Genomic DNA, 18,203 nt, shown 5'->3' on the forward strand with positions numbered 1-18,203 from the left:
TAAAGCGACCAGCGCCTGCTCGACTTTGAACCAGGTAAATCTATCTTGCAACCTTGCCGTCGAGCAGTTTTTGGTTATGTTTGGCAACTCGGTATTTGTTTTTGTTTTTTTCAAGCAGTTTTGACAGAAAGAAAAAAAACAAAGCAAAATTTGTGATTATTTTTATCAACGGACGGAAAAGTTTCGCCGGTGTGATGCCGGCTCCACATTCCACAGAGCAAGGCGCACGTTTTGACGACCGGATTCCAGGTGTGATCGGCGGCACAAAGAAAACGAACTTTGGCGGAGAATCCTGACTCAAACTCAAGGAGGAGGAAAGTTTTCTGGTAATGTTTTTTAGCAGTGCGATTAACAGATTTTAATTGTGATTTTTATTTTTTTGTAGTCTAATAATCGAGGCGCTTGGCTGTAGATAAGCCTATACTGGGTCCATTACAGTATCTATCTCCTGCTCTTGCCCTGATTGTGACCGTCTCCCAGCCAATCGTGAAACGTTTGCCAAGCAATTGACAAGTTGCGCAAGTGCACGGGAGTGAACGCAATATTCAGGCAGCACCGATGCGGCCAAATATCACGAAAACAATGAATCGGAGGACCCCGACGGATCAACGTGGAGGAAGTGGACTTGCCGGAAGACGATTGACACATCCTGCTGGGCATTGTTATTTTTGTTCGGCTCACCGGTGAAACGTACGCCCAGTGCGACCCAACCGTGTCCGTGGATAATTTGTCGGGTGTCGGTCCGGATTCCAGGCGTCGTCTTTCATGCTCGAAAAGTAAGCCGGAGGCCGCAGTACGGAAGCAGAAAGTCGCGGTTAAGGAGGAAGCGGAACTTGGCGCCTGGTGGTGTCGGTGCACGATGGTATCTTCAATTTGGAGTACGATTTGGAGATTAAACGCCAGCTGTGTGGAATTCCACCGCAGGATTGCAAAGAGCGGATTATAAAGGACGCCGCGGCAGGTTCAGCAAATAAAAAACAATCTGGAATAAATCGAGTTGTATAAAGTAAAATTCACTTTCATTTCAATTAGTGTTTTTATTACAATTAAACAGTTTCTGGTTCAGCTCTAGGATGTTACATTTGCACATACAGAACATCCGGACCGTAGAATTGGCAGTGAAGTTGAAAGTCGGCTAAAAGCGCGGATTGTATCCGACTTGAATCGAGATGATCCGGTGACGGAAGAAGAAGAGGAAGAAGGGACGACTACTGGACGAGTTTTAGATACTTTATTGACATAACATGTAAAGCCGCTTTAAAATAAATAAAATATAATTTTGAAGACAAAAATCGAACCGCAGCTTCCGTATACTCCGTACGCAGCCATCACGTCGGGCAGCTCGATGCAGACGCTTCCTCCACAGGCCCGTGCCGAGCAACATAAACAGTTGAATACCGTTTTCTGCTAGAAGTTGATGGTGATTAGTTGCGTGGAACTCTGTTGTACAACTCAGTGCTCAATTCTTACCCAAAATGTAAGTACCAACGTCCATCATCTTATCTGCCGTGCACCGGATTGCCGCGGGTACATTTGAGACGTCAACGTTGACGTCGTGCACCGGTGTCAACCACGGGTGTAAGTCCGGAACCAATGTCAGCACCTGCGCTGCACAAAGTAGATCACGTAAGATCGGTCGTCCAGAGTGGGGTCCTTATACCCCTCGAAAAGACGTCGTTCTCAGCAGACACTAAATGTACAGCGATAGCAATTTCACGCAATTCGGCAAGACGAGCTGGCCGGCGGACGTAGACGATGCCCAGTTCTTCCGGTAGCAGGCCAGAATCTGGGCCGCCTTCATGATCAGGCTGTCCTTGATTGCCTACGGCTTGTTATCCTGCAGCTTGAACAGGCCCTGGTTGGTGAAGAACAGATTGGTCGTATCCAGGTCGCAACTGCGGAAAAAATCCACCAACTGGTTGCACGTCTTCAGGCTCAGATTAAGCACGCGCAGCTGGCGCTGGCCCGAGCAGGATGTGAACAGCAGGGCATGAACATTTCCTGTCGGAGGAGAAGGTTAGGTTCTGTGTAAGCTTTTAGAAGTTAACCTTTACCTGGACATCTCCGAAGACTACCATCTGAGGCTGTAAGTGATAAAGCTTCATGGACCTTAATTGAGGCACGCTCCTGTCCCTCATCCACGGGCAAATGACGAATATTGTTCTTGAACTCCGCGCACAGCAAATGAACCAGCCCGGACTTGACCTTATTGTACGACACGTCGCCAGTACCTTCGGCGGGGTGTTATTCCGGCAGTAGTTCTTGGTTATCACAAAGGCGTACGTTCCGGGCACTGGAACACCGTCCGCCGTCTATGAACTGAATTTACGGACACATGTAGGCCGTGAATCGAATCGGTCCCAACTCGCCAAAATTGACGATCGGATGGACCAGTTCCTTCTCGACGGCACGGACAAACGGTGAAACGATCAACTCGAATAGAACGGTACTCTGCTTTATCATGTCCGTGTTGACCGGGAAGTGGGACACCGACGAACGCATGAAACACTGTCCAGAGTATCCCTGGTTCTGGTCCTGAGTGAAAAACTTGGTGGTGACCAAAGGCGCACTAGTCCGGCCGCGTTCGTCGCAGACTCTCCACCGTACGACCGCTGATTCTTGCTTATTTCCTGAATCGAATAGGGCATGCTGTCCGGATCAAGACGATTCTGGACCGGTGGTGCCAGTGCAGGTGGATAGTACGGAACGGTGAAACCGGTTCCATTTCTGGGCTCAAATATGGTCCATCTACGATTACAGCAGCCAGTCGGAATTCTTCAACCGGTAAAGCTTTTTTCGACTATCAAAACCTGGGTGCTGAAAAGACAGAATGCGTAACGTGATTTTCGAAAGCTCCCCACTAATACAACTGCACTACAGCTGTAAACATAAACAATGTAGAAGGTTATGTTCAAGCTCAAGCGTGACATATTTTTTGCTGCTGAAGTGAATTATTATGAAACATTTTGGATCTGTTGATGTTGATGTTTTCGATGAAAAATTAAGTGCTTCGCACTTTTTTCTTTTTAGACTAAACGATGGGCGGCCAAAAGAGGCCTTTTTTGTTTTCCACGTGATGAAAAATTGTGTCAAAAGTGGGTGGAATTTCGTGAATCAGAAGAGCAACCGAATGGAAGTTCCGAGATTATGTATCTTTGATGTGTAGTGATAATATCGGAGTAAGATTATCCAATATTATTTGGAAAGTACTATTCATAGTTATTGATAATTCGTCGCTAACATTTAAAAAAGCATCATAAACATAGGTTTTGCGTGAGACATAGCGATTATAAAATTTTAGCGACGAATTATGCCAATCTCGATTTCAACCCTCTTATTAAGATGTTTTGACTTCGAATACCTCAATAGCCATCGATTTTTTTTTATTCCTAACTAAATAAATTTTAGATCGATCACAATACTTGCCACTTCTTGGTATAATTATGCGAACAGTAAATTGGTTCCGCTTTGACAGTTCTAAATTGAGGCCGCTTTGCGGACAACTATTCTGCACCCAGATCAAAACATACTGCTCGAATGATTTGACAACGAGAACTGTCATTTGCTCTTGACAGTTCTCGCTGTCAAAAAAATCGAGCAGTGTGATGCAAGAACGCAAGAAAAGGCAAGCCAAAAAGCAAGTTATCGCGGTTAACGCGCGTTAAAGCAAGTTAAAGCGGAAAGGTGAAAGTGAACGCTGCAAAGGTTTGAAAAGGAAGCTTTATCGTTCGGTTAGCGTGGAAGTGACATCCCCCTCGAGATTTCTTTTAGTTTTGTGAATTAGTCCAGTCTTTCGCAATTTTTATTTCTACGACGCCTGGTTTGACAGTTCAAGCAAATCGTCGCGGTGGTTTCGGTCTTGCAGTTGTGTTAGTGTGATGTGAGCTACAGTGAGCAAAACTTACACAGCGCATCGAAGTGTTTCGCACATGATCTAACCCTGCAGTACAGAGCACTCAAATATCAATCGCAAAACACTTGAAATTGCGGTGATTGGCCATGAAATAATTTCAATAGCCAAACACTTGAATTTTAAATGGTGTTGAAAAATAATAGTACGTACAAGCGATATACAGGTTCTCGTTTGCTAGTCGTGCACGCTACCACTACGCCGGCCGGCCAGTTGAAAACGATAGAGTTTTTTGTGCTACTCGTTCTAGCCTCGCTTCAACCCATCGATAAAAGTCGCGCTAAAATCAATCAGTGAATCACATTAAATTCAAGTGGAAAATCACGTTGACTTTGAATAGTGCTTGTTTTGTGTAGGTCTTAAGATCAATTTCAAGTGTTTTCCTCATCACTTTGAATAGAGCTTTATGACGTTTCGCGTACACACACTGGCGCACCATTTGATTTTGCTGACCGGACAAAATTTAACCTCAATCTTTTTCGTGTACGTACACGCAATACATGCGCACGTAGATACCTCTATAGTTCAAGACTAAGGCTACCAACTGTACGGATTTTTTCCTTACCATACGGATTTTCGAACCTCTTCGCGGATTTTTAACAGGCCGGAATTTTTGTAGGGAATTTTACGCATAATTCGGATTTGTACGGAATTTTAACAACTTTTTAATCATTGAATTGCTTTTTTGATTTGGTCGAAGGTTTTGTTGTTTGAAATTTTTGGTTTCTGTGAGTTTGATTTAAAAAGAGAGAGTTTTCCGGGGTTTTCTTCAATTCAAACTTGATTATCAATAAAAAATAATAAAATAAAAACTCTAGAATTGTTCTTTTAGAAATTCCTTACTAAATATATTCCATTTCTAAAAGCTTTCTAAAACTTGTGAAAACATTTGAACATTTAACAAATCTAGAGTTTTTTTAAAGGTCCTATAAACTGTTGTGTTTCACATGCTATAGGACCTTTTCAATAAAAAAAACTCTGGAAAAGTGTTCGTGAAAACACTAAGAGCGATATTATTCGTAAAAACAATCTTGACATTTCGTAAACTTTTAAACGTTTAACAAAACAAAATTGAAGACATAATTATTTGATTCAAATCATGGTTTATTTTATGAATACTTTTAAACGTGCAAGTTATAAGCACTCTGATAGCATTTTGTGAAATTTGTTAGCTGTAAAAACGACACAGTTTTATATTTTTAATTCTAAGATTTATTAAATTTAATTTATCTAAATAATTCAATGACAGTTTTTGTTATACCATGGTGGCATATCGGCAAAGTGTACGGATTTTTGCTCAGCAAGAGTTGGTAGCCTTATTCAAGACAGTGGGACAAATTCATGAGCAAAACACTTGAAAAGCTTGAGCCACCCGAATGACAATAACGTGTCCAAAAATACCAAAAAGTTAATCGCTCGAACACTTGCATTTGATCGTGATTTGGATTGATGTTGAAACACAAACCAATTAGATCTATGATGTGGCTTTATTCAATAATTCATGTGTTTGGGCACTTGAATAAAAAGTGTGGCGTATTTTCAGTGTAGCTCGCTTTAAGGGTGGTATTCATCCTGTTGTTTTTTTCTACGCCTAAAATAACAAAAAATCTTGACAAAAATCAAATAGTGCGAAAGAAAATAAAAGTAGTGTGCGAAGGAATGTTATTGGAAGTGATTAAACATAAAGCAGCGCTCAAGCAGTTTTATCTATTACTGGAGGAGGTGTTGCTAAACTACACTAAGGTCTACGATCGGGTGAGGTCGGAAATGGTGGATATTGCGCTGAAACCACAGTATCTCATCTGCAGCTGACCAAGAATTGCAATTGGGACACCGTCCGGGTGCTTGAAAGCTGCCTATAAATTTGACAACCAGGCGATCCAGAAACTTGGTGAGATCTATCCGAACTGAAATTTTAAAATGTTTGCCTTCTTCTCAACAATAATTAAATACGCGCTGATCCCTGTTTGCCTGATGGGATTGCTAGTTTAAAGATAGATCGAGAACTCGTCTGGTTTTTGCTCTATGTTTAGGCGGGGCCGGACAATGCCCAACGACCTCGGAATTGGACCGCAAGGAGCTCTGTCATTCTGAAATGAAACGTTGGAAGCAGCGCGAGGGCTATCACCACTTAATACCCGGGACTGAGATAAGCTGTATCAGCATAACCCAAGTCTGATACAAACTATACTTTCCCATAATTTCGCTGCCGGCCAGCGGGTATTGGATTGGACCACACAGCAAAAAACCCGATGGTAAAATCTCATGCAAAAGCATGCACATCACCTTCGTCAAAATAAACACTTAATATTACACACGGCATGTAATTTTTTTGCAAACAAAAAAAAAGTTGCAACCGACGGGATTCAAACCCAGCACCAACAGTAAGGACTGGCGCTTAAGCCCACTCGGCCATCAGACCGATGAAAAGCTGTAAGGATAAACGCATATATGAGCTTGTCATTTCGGTCAAGTAGGTTTCCCATACTGATGGGCTACATATTTCAGGGTGTAAAATCACATAAAATTGCAAAAAATAATGCAATATTTACTTTACACCCAGGCCTTTTACACGCAGCTGGATTACTATTTTTTTAGCTGTGCACACACACACACACAACTTGCACTTTCGTCCCCCTACGGAGATTTTCGCGAACGGCCACTTGAATCACTGAGCAGAGCCACCTTCCGGCGAAGACTCGACTGCGCCAGTTATGGACCTTCCATGATTGAAGGGGGGATTTGACGAAATTAATTACGCCGACGCGTTTAGTTTGACTATCAAAAACGTTCTGATTTTATTGTAATCGAAAAGTCCCCCAGAACCTCACACGCGAGGTAATGTGGTTTTACTTATCGAGCATTAATCAAGCTACACTGAACCCCCGGTGGTTGATCACTTTTTTGTTTGACACTTTTTTAGTTTGTACCCCGTTGGTTGGTCAAAGTCAAACTAAAAAGTGTTCACTCCCTTGTGGACCACCGATCAGTGAGGTACTCCTGGATATTAGCTCCTGAAAAGTGCTTTAAAAGTGCAAAAAATGCCTCACGGCAAGAAAAAGAGGCGGTCCTCACCAGCAGGATCGGCAGATTTGAAGAAGCTAAAAAATGCCGAAGCGCTACCTGCAAAATAAGGCAGTTTGAGCAAGGACGCTCAAAATTCGTCTGGAAACCAGTTCGCTACCCTCCCTGTGGACGTGAGCGAGAAGGAAGAATTTGAACGACGGGAAAAGTTGCCACCCATTTTTGTGAAAACATCGTCATCGGATTCGGTGCGAAAGTGGCTGACCGGGTTTATCAAATCTGGTGCTTTACGAGCTTCCATTCGCTTGTGTGCTGATGGACTCAAAATTCTGCTACCTACCAGAAAGGATTACAACTACGTTCGGGATTTCCTAAACAACACAAAGATTGAATACTACAGCCATGACGATCCAGGTAAACGCCCCATGAAACAGGTCCTCCGTGGCCTGTACGACATGGATGTGAGTGTGCTGAAAGAAGAGCTCAAAACTCTTAAGTTGAACGTGATCGAAGTCTTCAAGATGACGAGACACAACAAGGACATCAAGTATCGTGATCAACTGTACCTGGTTCATCTCGAGAAAGGATCGACAACGCCTTCTGAGCTGAAAGCAGAGCGGGCAATTTTCAACATCATCGTCACTTGGGAACGTTATCGTCCAGTGCACCGTGACGTGACACAGTGTTCGAACTGCTTGCAGTTTGGACATGGTGGAAGGAACTGTTTCATCAAGAGTCGTTGTGCAACCTGCGGAGGTGAGCACAAAACTCAAGCATGCGAAACAATCAACGAGAACATCGAAGCTAAATGCTTCAATTGCGGCGGCGACCATTCGACCAAGAATCGGAGCTGCCCAAAACGTGCTGAGTTTGTAAAAATTCGGCAGCAAGCGACGACGAGGCACCAACCAAATCGTCGCAAAACACCACCAGCATACACGGACGTGGATTTTCCTGCTTTGGCGTCGCCAGGAGCAGGATCTGTACGAGTGGTTCCAAATCTGCAACCATTGCCGTTGAATCAGCGGCAAAGAGTTGCAGAGAATACAACACCTCCAGGCTTCAGTCAGCAACCGAGGGAAAACCAACCAGCATCAACGGGTGAAGGCAGTAGTGACCTGTTTTCACCACAAGAACTTCTGAACATTTTCATCGAGATGACAACAACACTGTGTGGTTGCAAAACTCGCCAGGAACAAGTAAGAACGCTTGGAGCATTCATCTTAAAATACAGTTCGTAGTTTACTCGTTCTAATGATTTTGAATATTCAATGAATTTTTTTTTAGTTATAAGTTAGGATTAGTTGTTAAAGTGATTTTTTTTTCTTTTTTATCCAAATGTATTCGATTCAATGCAATAATGTAAAACAATTTTAAGTAAATAAAATAAATGTGATCAGTTAATAATAAAACGAAAAATACAACAAAGATGAAGAGCATTAGGCCATACCACTTAGCATGTAAAAGAAATGTAATTATTATAAGAAAGTTCAATAAAGACATATTTAATTTAAAAAAAAACTAAAAAGTGACGAACTGTCACTTTTTACACGGCGCTCACGAACACTATCAAAACAAACGTTTGGTAGTGTGTGTGAACTCCGTGTAAAAAGGGTGTCAAACAAAAAAGTGACCCCGTTCGTTTGACAACAGTTGGTGTCAAACCATCAGGGTTTGAGTGTACTTGCTTTAATCGCGGCGAGGTAAACGAAGTTAAGCTTTGTTCGCAGTTTCTGTAACTTATATATTAGCTCCTTAACCATAAAGAAGTCGCAAAACTCAACTTCATGATGATTAATAATAAGAAAATCATATTCTTTTAAGGCTGGTTTGCACATTGGAGAAATGATTTTGGCAGTAAATAAAGATTCATTAATAGGATGCAGCTATGAGACCGCAGCTTCTTTGTTGAAAAAATCTGATGGAGTTGTAGTTCTAAAAATTTGCAATCCAAACAAAACTAAGGAAACCAGCACAAATTCTATCACTAGTACAAGCATAACAGTAAAAGGTTCATCAGATGCAAAAGCATGTTCTGCATCGCCAGATAAAGCCACACAATCAAGTAGGCCCGTGACTCCTATGCCCAAAAAGTCTCCTGCAAAAGAAGTAGTAGATCCTTCAAAGGCATTGATAGTACCAAACGAAAATACTACTATTGAAATTGACACAAACAATAAACCATTGGGGGTGGTTGCCGTCGGAAGTGAACTAAACATACATGTAAGTAATCTTCTTATTGTATAAACAGTCAATTTATGTTCGGCTCATCGAAAGTTTTGACACAACGACAGAAATTCAATTTGGTGGAATAGCCGTTTGCCATGGATGGTGGTTAACGAATGACAAGTTGAATTTTTCATAAAGCAATTTTTCTAGCATCCCGCATAGGAAATACTGTTTGAAAATCATTTGTTAAATATTCAATCAACATTTTACGAAATTGTATAGCCACTCTTTGGTAAATCATTTTTTTAATTCCTCACCGTCTCCCAAATACCCAAGTAACCAAACAGCACTAAAACAGGAAATTATTCAGCACTATAAGCGCATTTAGTGCAACGCATAACAGTTTTCAAAATTGCACCAAAAGCGCTTTTACAACCGATTTGCAGCTGTTTTTGGACTTTATATTTCTGTTTTACAGCTGGGCCCCTACTGTTGGCGATCCAACCCTGCACAATTGTCATTAATGTCAAAAAAATGAGAGGAGCAAAAATATTTTCTCTCTCTTCCTTTCTCCTCCACCTGTCTGTTCTATTTTGGTTTGTTTGTTACAACTTTAACGACGCTCAGCTGACCGTAGGGGAATCATTTTATTTGATTGATTTTGCTTTGTTGGGGATTTGATGCCAGATGATGGAAGTGTTCGTCGATGTTTACTGGTGGTTCCTGTGCCCGTATCGTCACGCCTGTTTGGAAAATGTTTTGTTGACGAGATTGAACAGCTTCAGATACTGTTCCATTTTCTGAAAACCTCTTTCAAATTGTCTCCTTAGAAAGCCTGGAGTCATTTAATCTTTTAATTTCGGAGAAAAACGTGCGTAACTCTTAGTTTGACTTAAGTACTTTTACTGATCTTATTTAATCATTTGTTCATCGAAATTACTTATACCTGAAGCCGGAGCACCATCAAGTCTGCATTCCAACGTTCAATTCCGGTCAAGTCTGCAGCAGCTGCAGCCTTGAAATTGAAAATTCACCTGCCAATTGCTGATGGTCCGGAACGGCCGCTTTTTTCCACGTTGGAGGGCAAATACATTGTTTGATGCATCCTGAAATATATTTGTTTATTAATAGATGATTCTTAAGTAATAATCTTGTGCTATACTCACGAAAGTTAGAAGAAATACAGGCTCCAGCAGTAATTTACCCGAATCCAAATTTTCATCACCATGATTATTTGTTTTTCTTTCTCAGTCGCACTCTTTCACTCTCGGTCAACACGACAGACGTGTTGCCAGTTTTTTGACAATTTACAACAGTGTTGCTAGTGGCAGCTGGTAATCAGCTCTAAAACGGCTGTTATCGATGCAGTTATTTTAGAGCTGATTTGCTTTAATCTTTGCCGTTTTACAGCTGATTAGCTGGTGAATGCTATTTTGCATCTGATTTATGATTTCTAGTAATGCTGGATGGTTACTTGGGTAGTGAACCCATTTATATCTTGTTAGCAATATTCACTATTTGATTTTTTTTCTTTCAGCGACACTTTGTCAAATGCTTTTTAAAGTTCATTTTTGCGTATATATTTTAGGGATTTCCCCATTTCTGAAATGGTATTTTAATGGTTTTAAATAGTTATTTGAGTAATTTTTCATGGCACATTACATTTTGTGAAATCCCGAGCAGGGGTAAATAACACGGGAATACCAAATTTTGGTACTACTTGGACAAATAACAGGGACCAAAATGTGCCCTTGGTTGCCCAGTAATAGATGGTAAAATACCATGAAATCATACCAAAATCTTGTATGTGGAAGGGCACAACAATACCAAACCATGTTATTCCAAGGGTAAAATAATACCACAAAATAAAACCATTTCAATACCAAGTTGAGGTCTTCTGGATTTTTGAACATTGCTTGAATACCAAAACTTGGTATTGCCATGGTTTATTTTTAGGTATTTCTGCGCCCTTGGAAAATCAGATTTTGGGTTTCCTGTGGTCTTCCACATACACACGCAGAAAAATAAGGCATATTTGAATTAGGAAAACGTTTTGTTGATTTGAAAATCAAGATTTTTGTTGAATCAACGCTAAACGTCAAAGCAACTTTTTCAAAACAACATAAGATTTTTGTGGAATTGAGAAAATCAAGGTTTGTTTCCACGCAAAATCGTTGTTGGTTATATTCAACAAAAATTTTGTTGAATCAAACCTTGTACAGGCTGATTCTACAAAATATTTTTCTTCGTGCATGATTTTGGTATGATTTCATGGTATTTTACCATCTATTACTGGGCAACCAAGAGCACTTTTGGTCACTGGTATTTGCATAAGTAATACCAAAATATTTTCAATACTATTTATAGTGCAGCAGTTGCAGTTAGTGAAAAAAAACGGAAATGATCCATATACAACAGCCAAATCTACTTACCTGATGATTCCATGTTGTTCTTAGTGATATTTTTCACCACATCAAATGCATTTGTCATTGATGAACGGCCTGTGCTTGAAGTTCTTGAAGCTTCTGAAAAATAACGAGATTGAAAAATAAGTGTTATTAAAATGAAACTGGATTGTAATTCACCGAAATCTAACAATTTTCAAAGTATTTGGTCATCCCGACTTAGAGAAATTTCAACGATTTAAAAAAAATAACACTTCATTACCAAAATAATACCAAAATGTGCCATCCTGACTTTTCCAAAATTTCAAGTCATTTCTTTAGGGCAGGGGTGCCCAACCTTTTGGCCCTGCGGGCCATGTTTGATTTACCGGAAGAGGTGGCGGGCCGTGGAGAAAATATTTAAAAAATCATGTAAACTGCTAAAAAGCTGAAAGAAATGTAAACCCGCATAAACGAGAACCTTAAAAAAACTATGTGTTAAATGTTGAATGGTTTTCTCACCATTTCAGAGATCGTAACCACTATTTGAAAAATGGTAGGAAAACCTTAAAAATACCATATCGGAAATGGTACCCTACCATTTTTCATAAAGTTCGACCATCTGAGATGAGGGTGGTTAGCAACGCACTATGGTACATTGGGTGGCCAAGTTTCAAAAAAGTGACCTTCTCCAAATATTTTTTGGTATTTTTTTCTCGAAAGTAAACATTCTAACTAAGAAAAATCCAAATTTTCAAAGCTCTAAGTTTGTTCATTACGGAGGTACGCAAGCTGAAAGTCAAAAAATGGAGTAAAAAACTAGAGTTTTTCGAAAAAAAGGCTGATTGTTTAATTTTAACATAGCTCAGCCATTTTAAATGTTTTATTAGGACAAATATACATCGTTGGAAAGGTAATGAGATAAGCTTTGAAACTATTAATAGATAAAATGTTGTTTCCAAACCAAAAACAGAAGTTTTCATCGAATAACTGGAGCATTTTTTTGACAAATCATATTTTTTTGTGTTTGTTAATCGAGTACTTTTTTTGCTAACCGATGCTAAACATGAAACTAAGATCACTTGAAAGATTGGATTATAATCTAACACTGCTGAAATTTCCAGCCTGCGATTTTTTGCGTTTTCGGAGATATGCCATTTTGAACATTTACGTTTTATCAAAATTTGCTGCAATCTACATATGCCCCCTTTTTTCACTTGTTTTGCTACCTACTTCGTGGGCATCGTCGCTTCAAAAATCAATACCTGGTTTCAAGAAGTTCGAAATGACTTTATTGGAATTTTCTGTTGCCTACATTTAAAATTGAGTACCTTAGTCAAAATAAGGTATTCGTACCGAAGTTTCTCAAGCGAAACTGGAGAATCTCAGTTTGATACCGGAAAAAGTATTCAGCAAAATGTTGACTTAGCATGATGAATTTCTGCGATCAATCCATGAAACTGATCCACATTTAAGTTCTATGTTGGTTAGTACAAAACATCATAAAAAGTACCTTTAACATATCCTGAAGCTGTCACAAACTCTATAATCAAATGAATTTTAAGAATATGGTTTGTATTTTATCGTTTTACTTCATAATTAATATTTTGAATAAAATTATTTTTTCTGTTATTTGATTTAACAATTAAAATTTTCACAATTTATGCCCGTAACCCCGGGTCTCAAGTTATATGGCATGGACTCACAAAAAGAAACACACAGCAGTAAATAATAAATATTTGACTTAAAATGAATTTATTACGCTTAACAAAATTTTGTTGGAGGGGAGGAGGAGAGGGGGGGGGGGAAGAAAGAGGAGGGAGGGGTTGTGTTCTTGAAGTGGGGATGTATTAGCTTATCCATAATTTAATAATATAAACTTGCAATACAATATATACGCAATTCTGTTGCACATGCAAATGTATGAAAAGACTATTTATTATAAACAATCAACTATTGAAAAACATGAAAAGTCATAAAAATCGACGTATATCATTTCAATACCATACAATTACCCAAATTTGTATGAAAAAACATTTAAAAAGCAAAAAAATAATTTGGCCGCCTGTTTGTATGGAGATGGCCCATAGTGCAACGGTAACCTTAAAAATCTCCGAACAACGTTTCGTCAGATTACCATTTGTGTAATGGTAAAAATAAAGTTAATTTTCGCGTGGAAGCGACCTTTTTCCTCCGGTTTTTACTGTTTCAGAAATGGTTTTTAATTGGTATTTTAAGGTTTTTCTTACAATTTTTAATGTTTCGTAAATGGTTATTTAGGGTTTTTCTTGCTATTTTTACCGAGCGCTACTGTTTTAGAAATAGTTTTCACATGGTTATTTAAGGTTAATTCTATAATTTTCTCCCAGTTCCACTATTTGAGAAATAGTTTTGAAATGGTTTTTAATAGTTTTTCTAGCATTTTTACCTACCTATTTTTTACAGAATTGTTCACAACAATAATATTAAAACTTTTTCTGCTTTAATTCTAGTTGATTGCCGATTCTGTTCGGTTGATCATACTGCCAAAGTCGTCTAAACCTGAAAAAAAAAGAAAAAAAAATCACAAAGTATCGAGTAGAATGTAACATTCAAATACGTGTACTTATCTGATGATTCAAATGATTTCCTTGATTAATGCCAATCGTGCGTTCGCTTCGATTTTGTTTTGTCGGTCGGCCGCCGCCGAATCCTCCAGCACCAGCTGTTCCGTTGTTTCAAGTTCTCCACGGCGCTGAAATGATCAACAAGAAAAATGTAAACAAAGTATCTGGTAAATCAAATAATTTGTTTGAAAATTATACCTGCGCACAAAACGTAGACAACAACCAGCCGCACAAACGTTTCACTTCAGACTGTTTCTGCCTGAGCCTGTCTGCAACGAGTGCAGGTAACGAGCATAGCGAGAGAAGAGAAACGAGAGAGCGCGCAAAGCAGAGTAATAATATTCTGCCTGGTGCGCTCTTTCGTTTCTCTTCACTCGCTACGCTCGTTACCTGCTCTCGCAAATATGCCGTAAATCCAAAATTATCAACTGTTGAAAAATGATTCGCTCATACAATTGAAATAAAGTAACAATTATCACAAGCATGATATGCTTAAAATTGAATCGTCAACGAAACTCAAAGGAATTGTAGTGCATCAAAAGGAACCGACATTTTCGAGCCTTTTTGTTCTTGAGCTCCTCAGTTTGTTTTCTCTTTTTGTTGGTTTAGATTCTGTCAATTAAAATTGGTAAACTTCGGATTGGCTTCCTTTGGCAGCTCATATGTGGGTAAAATCCAGGGCCAAGTAAGCCAAATGATGTCCACATAACTTGGTACTACTGGTGCAGCTGCACGACGAACACTTCACCGTAAAGTGTATGCCTTTGCCATATGGTTCACAAACTCTCCGCCAAAGTTGTAATTCTTCGCTTTTATCAGCCCCACCATCGTTGAATAGATCGTACACTTTTCCGGCAACTTAGTCAGACAAAATCTTGTTCCGAAAGTTGCCCAAATCCGACTCCAGCACAAACCCAACCCTTTATGAAGCTACAGACAAAAAAGTTTGATTCTTTTATTTGAAAACAAAACTTAGTCAAATTTGGTAAACGCTTTTTGCAAATTCTAACTATTTTCAAATGGGTATTTAATGTTTCTATATGGTAATCGTGAATCAATATGAACCATTTGAACTTAAAAATCACCTTATGATTTAGGGTAACCATTTGAGTAAACATCCTCAAATAGTTTTTAAAGTCACCAAGAAAATTGTTGACCATTACAAACATTAAAATAACTCTATTGCTTATGGTGACCATTTGACAAATAGTTATCAAGGTCCGCCAAATAACATTATTACAAATGGTGACCATAACTAATAAGGTTGTTTTAAGGTCCTCACTAGAATTCATATAGTTTTCGTTTATCCGGGAAGGCATCATCTGTTACATTTTTAAATTTTTTCAATTGTTATTTTCAACATATACATTAACAAAGAACACCTAAGAACGTGGATGGTCAAAATCATTTAAAAAATCTATTCTTATTTTTTGCACTCGATTCATAAAATTCTGTTCAATATTTTTAAATGATAAAAACATTTTTTTTGTTTAATTTTTTATTTTTATACTTTGGTTAATGAAAAATTTCAGTTCTATATTACTCAAAACATTGAAATTAAACAAATCTGATGACGCAACAAACATGTTTTAAGTACATTCAGAAGAATATTATAAAAATGTTTTTTTTTAAAGATTAAAAGAAATCCAAAATCTTCAAAAATCATGTTTCAATTTAGATTATTTCATTTTATAATGTCACTTAAATGTGATTGATAATAAGAGATTTTTTGAAGTTTACGTTTACGTTACACTGAATACTAATACAAATTGATATTAATTTATCCAAAAATTAAGGACGAAATAGTACGTATTTCTGAAATATTCAATGAAAAAATCTACTTCAATAGATAAATTATTCATAGAATGTTAGAAGTTTAATTTGTTCATTATGATTTAAAATGAAATTATAAATGTTTTGAAATAGTAATAAACAGACTTTAAACTTATGAGTTACAAATATACACAAATTCTTGTACATTAAATATATTAGCTTTGAATTTGCAATGTATTGATTTTTAGACAATTCTTAATAAAAATAATTGGAAAAAATTAAGATACTTTTAAAATATTTTTGAAATCATGAAAATTTTATTCTAAGTAAAATCAACAATATTGTACCAATTTTATGCATTAAATAAAAATAATAATTTTTATCAAGGGTCCAGTTATTGAACCATTTTCAGTGTTCGTCGCGGGCCGGACAAAATGGCTTAACGGGCCGAATCCGGCCCGCGAGCCGGAGGTTGGGCACGCCTGCTTTAGGGGGTACAGTCAAACCTCTTTTTACGCGACCTCCGTTTGCGCGAAATTTTTTTTACGCGGTTTTTTTTACGCGAATAATTCAAAATAACGCGAACTCAATTTACGCGAAAAATTCAAAATAACGCGGTCCGATTCTAAACTGTCGGAAGTCTTAACCATTATGGTCATATCTTCCTGTTCAACGGGGACCACAATCAGGGTTTTTACCATCAGTAGCTTCGGTGACCTACGGATACTCTGCATCATATTGGGATGTTCTGGACAACTAAGAACATCCGGAAGTCACGAATAGAATATCTATCTGTTCAACGGGTATTTGTACCGGTGTATTCACCATCGATATAGCTTCAGGTAGCTTCAGTGGACCACGATGGACATCCTGTGACATGTTGGATTGTTTTGGGTCATCCAAGAACTCCCGGAAGTTATGGCATGGATATCTACCTGATCAACGGGGGTCTATATGACTATATTATTCATCGGTATAGCTTCAGGTAGCTTCAGTGGACCACGATGGACATCCTGTGGCATGTTGGATTGTTTTGGGTCACCCAAGAACTCCCGGAAGTCATGGCCAGGATATCTACCGGATCAACGGGGGTCTATATGGGTGAATTAACCATCGGTATAGCTTCAGGTAGCTTCAGTGGACCACGATGGACATCCTGTGACATGTTGGATTGTTTTGGGTCATCCAAGAACTCCCGGAAGTTATGGCATGGATATCTACCTGATCAACGGGGGTCTATATGACTATATTATCCATCGGTATAGCTTCAGGTAGCTTCAGTGGACCACGATGGACATCCTGTGGCATGTTGGATTGTTTTGGGTCATCCAAGAACTTTCGGAAGTCATGGCTAGGATATCTACCTGATCAACGGGGGTCTATATGGGTGAATTAACCATCGGTATAGCTTCAGATAGCTTCAGTGGACCACGATGGACATCCTGTGGCATGTTGGATTGTTTTGGGTCATCCAAGAACTTTCGGAAGTCATGGCCAGGATATCTACCTGATCAACGGGGGTCTATATGACTATATTATCCATCGGTATAGCTTCAGGTAGCTTCAGTGGACCACGATGGACATCCTGTGACATGTTGGATTGTTTTGGGTCATCCAAGAACTCCCGGAAGTTATGGCATGGATATCTACCTGATCAACGGGGGTCTATATGACTATATTATTCATCGGTATAGCTTCAGGTAGCTTCAGTGGACCACGATGGACATCCTGTGGCATGTTGGATTGTTTTGGGTCACCCAAGAACTCCCGGAAGTCCTGGCCAGGATATCTACCGGATCAACGGGGGTCTATATGGGTGAATTAACCATCGGTATAGCTTCAGATAGCTTCAGTGGACCACGATGGACATCCTGTGGCATGTTGGATTGTTTTGGGTCATCCAAGAACTCCCGGAAGTCATGGCCAGGATATCTACCTGATCAACGGGGGTCTATATGACTATATTATTCATCGGTATAGCTTCAGGTAGCTTCAGTGGACCACGATGGACACTCTGCGGCATGTTGGATTGTTTTGGGTCATCCAGGAACTCCCGGAAGTCATGGCCAGGATATCTACCGGATCAACGGGGGTCTATATGGGTGAATTAACCATCGGTATAGCTTCAGATAGCTTCAGTGGACCACGATGGACATCCTGTGGCATGTTGGATTGTTTTGGGTCATCCAAGAACTCCCGGAAGTCATGGCCAGGATATCTACCTGATCAACGGGGGTCTATATGACTATATTATTCATCGGTATAGCTTCAGGTAGCTTTAGTGGTCTACAATGGACACTCTGCGGCATGTTGGATTGTTTTGAGACATCCAGGAAC

General features: G+C 39.2%; 1 long non-coding RNA gene and 1 pseudogene across 1 annotated transcript; one reads left to right on the forward strand and one right to left on the reverse strand.

The window, feature by feature from the left end:
- Positions 1 to 384: 384 nt before the first annotated feature.
- Positions 385 to 3,931, reverse strand: LOC120430890 (protein transport protein Sec24C-like; annotated as a pseudogene).
- A 5,233-nt stretch (positions 3,932 to 9,164) lies between these two features.
- Positions 9,165 to 11,285, forward strand: LOC120430894 (uncharacterized). The gene is made up of 2 exons (XR_005607761.2): positions 9,165 to 9,974; positions 10,056 to 11,285. It is a non-coding gene; the product is annotated as an uncharacterized LOC120430894 (long non-coding RNA).
- The last annotated feature ends 6,918 nt before the right edge of the window (positions 11,286 to 18,203 follow it).

Source organism: Culex pipiens, chromosome 1 (genome assembly GCF_016801865.2).
Source record: "Culex pipiens pallens isolate TS chromosome 1, TS_CPP_V2, whole genome shotgun sequence".
In the NCBI taxonomy this organism is placed as follows: domain Eukaryota; kingdom Metazoa; phylum Arthropoda; class Insecta; order Diptera; family Culicidae; genus Culex; species Culex pipiens.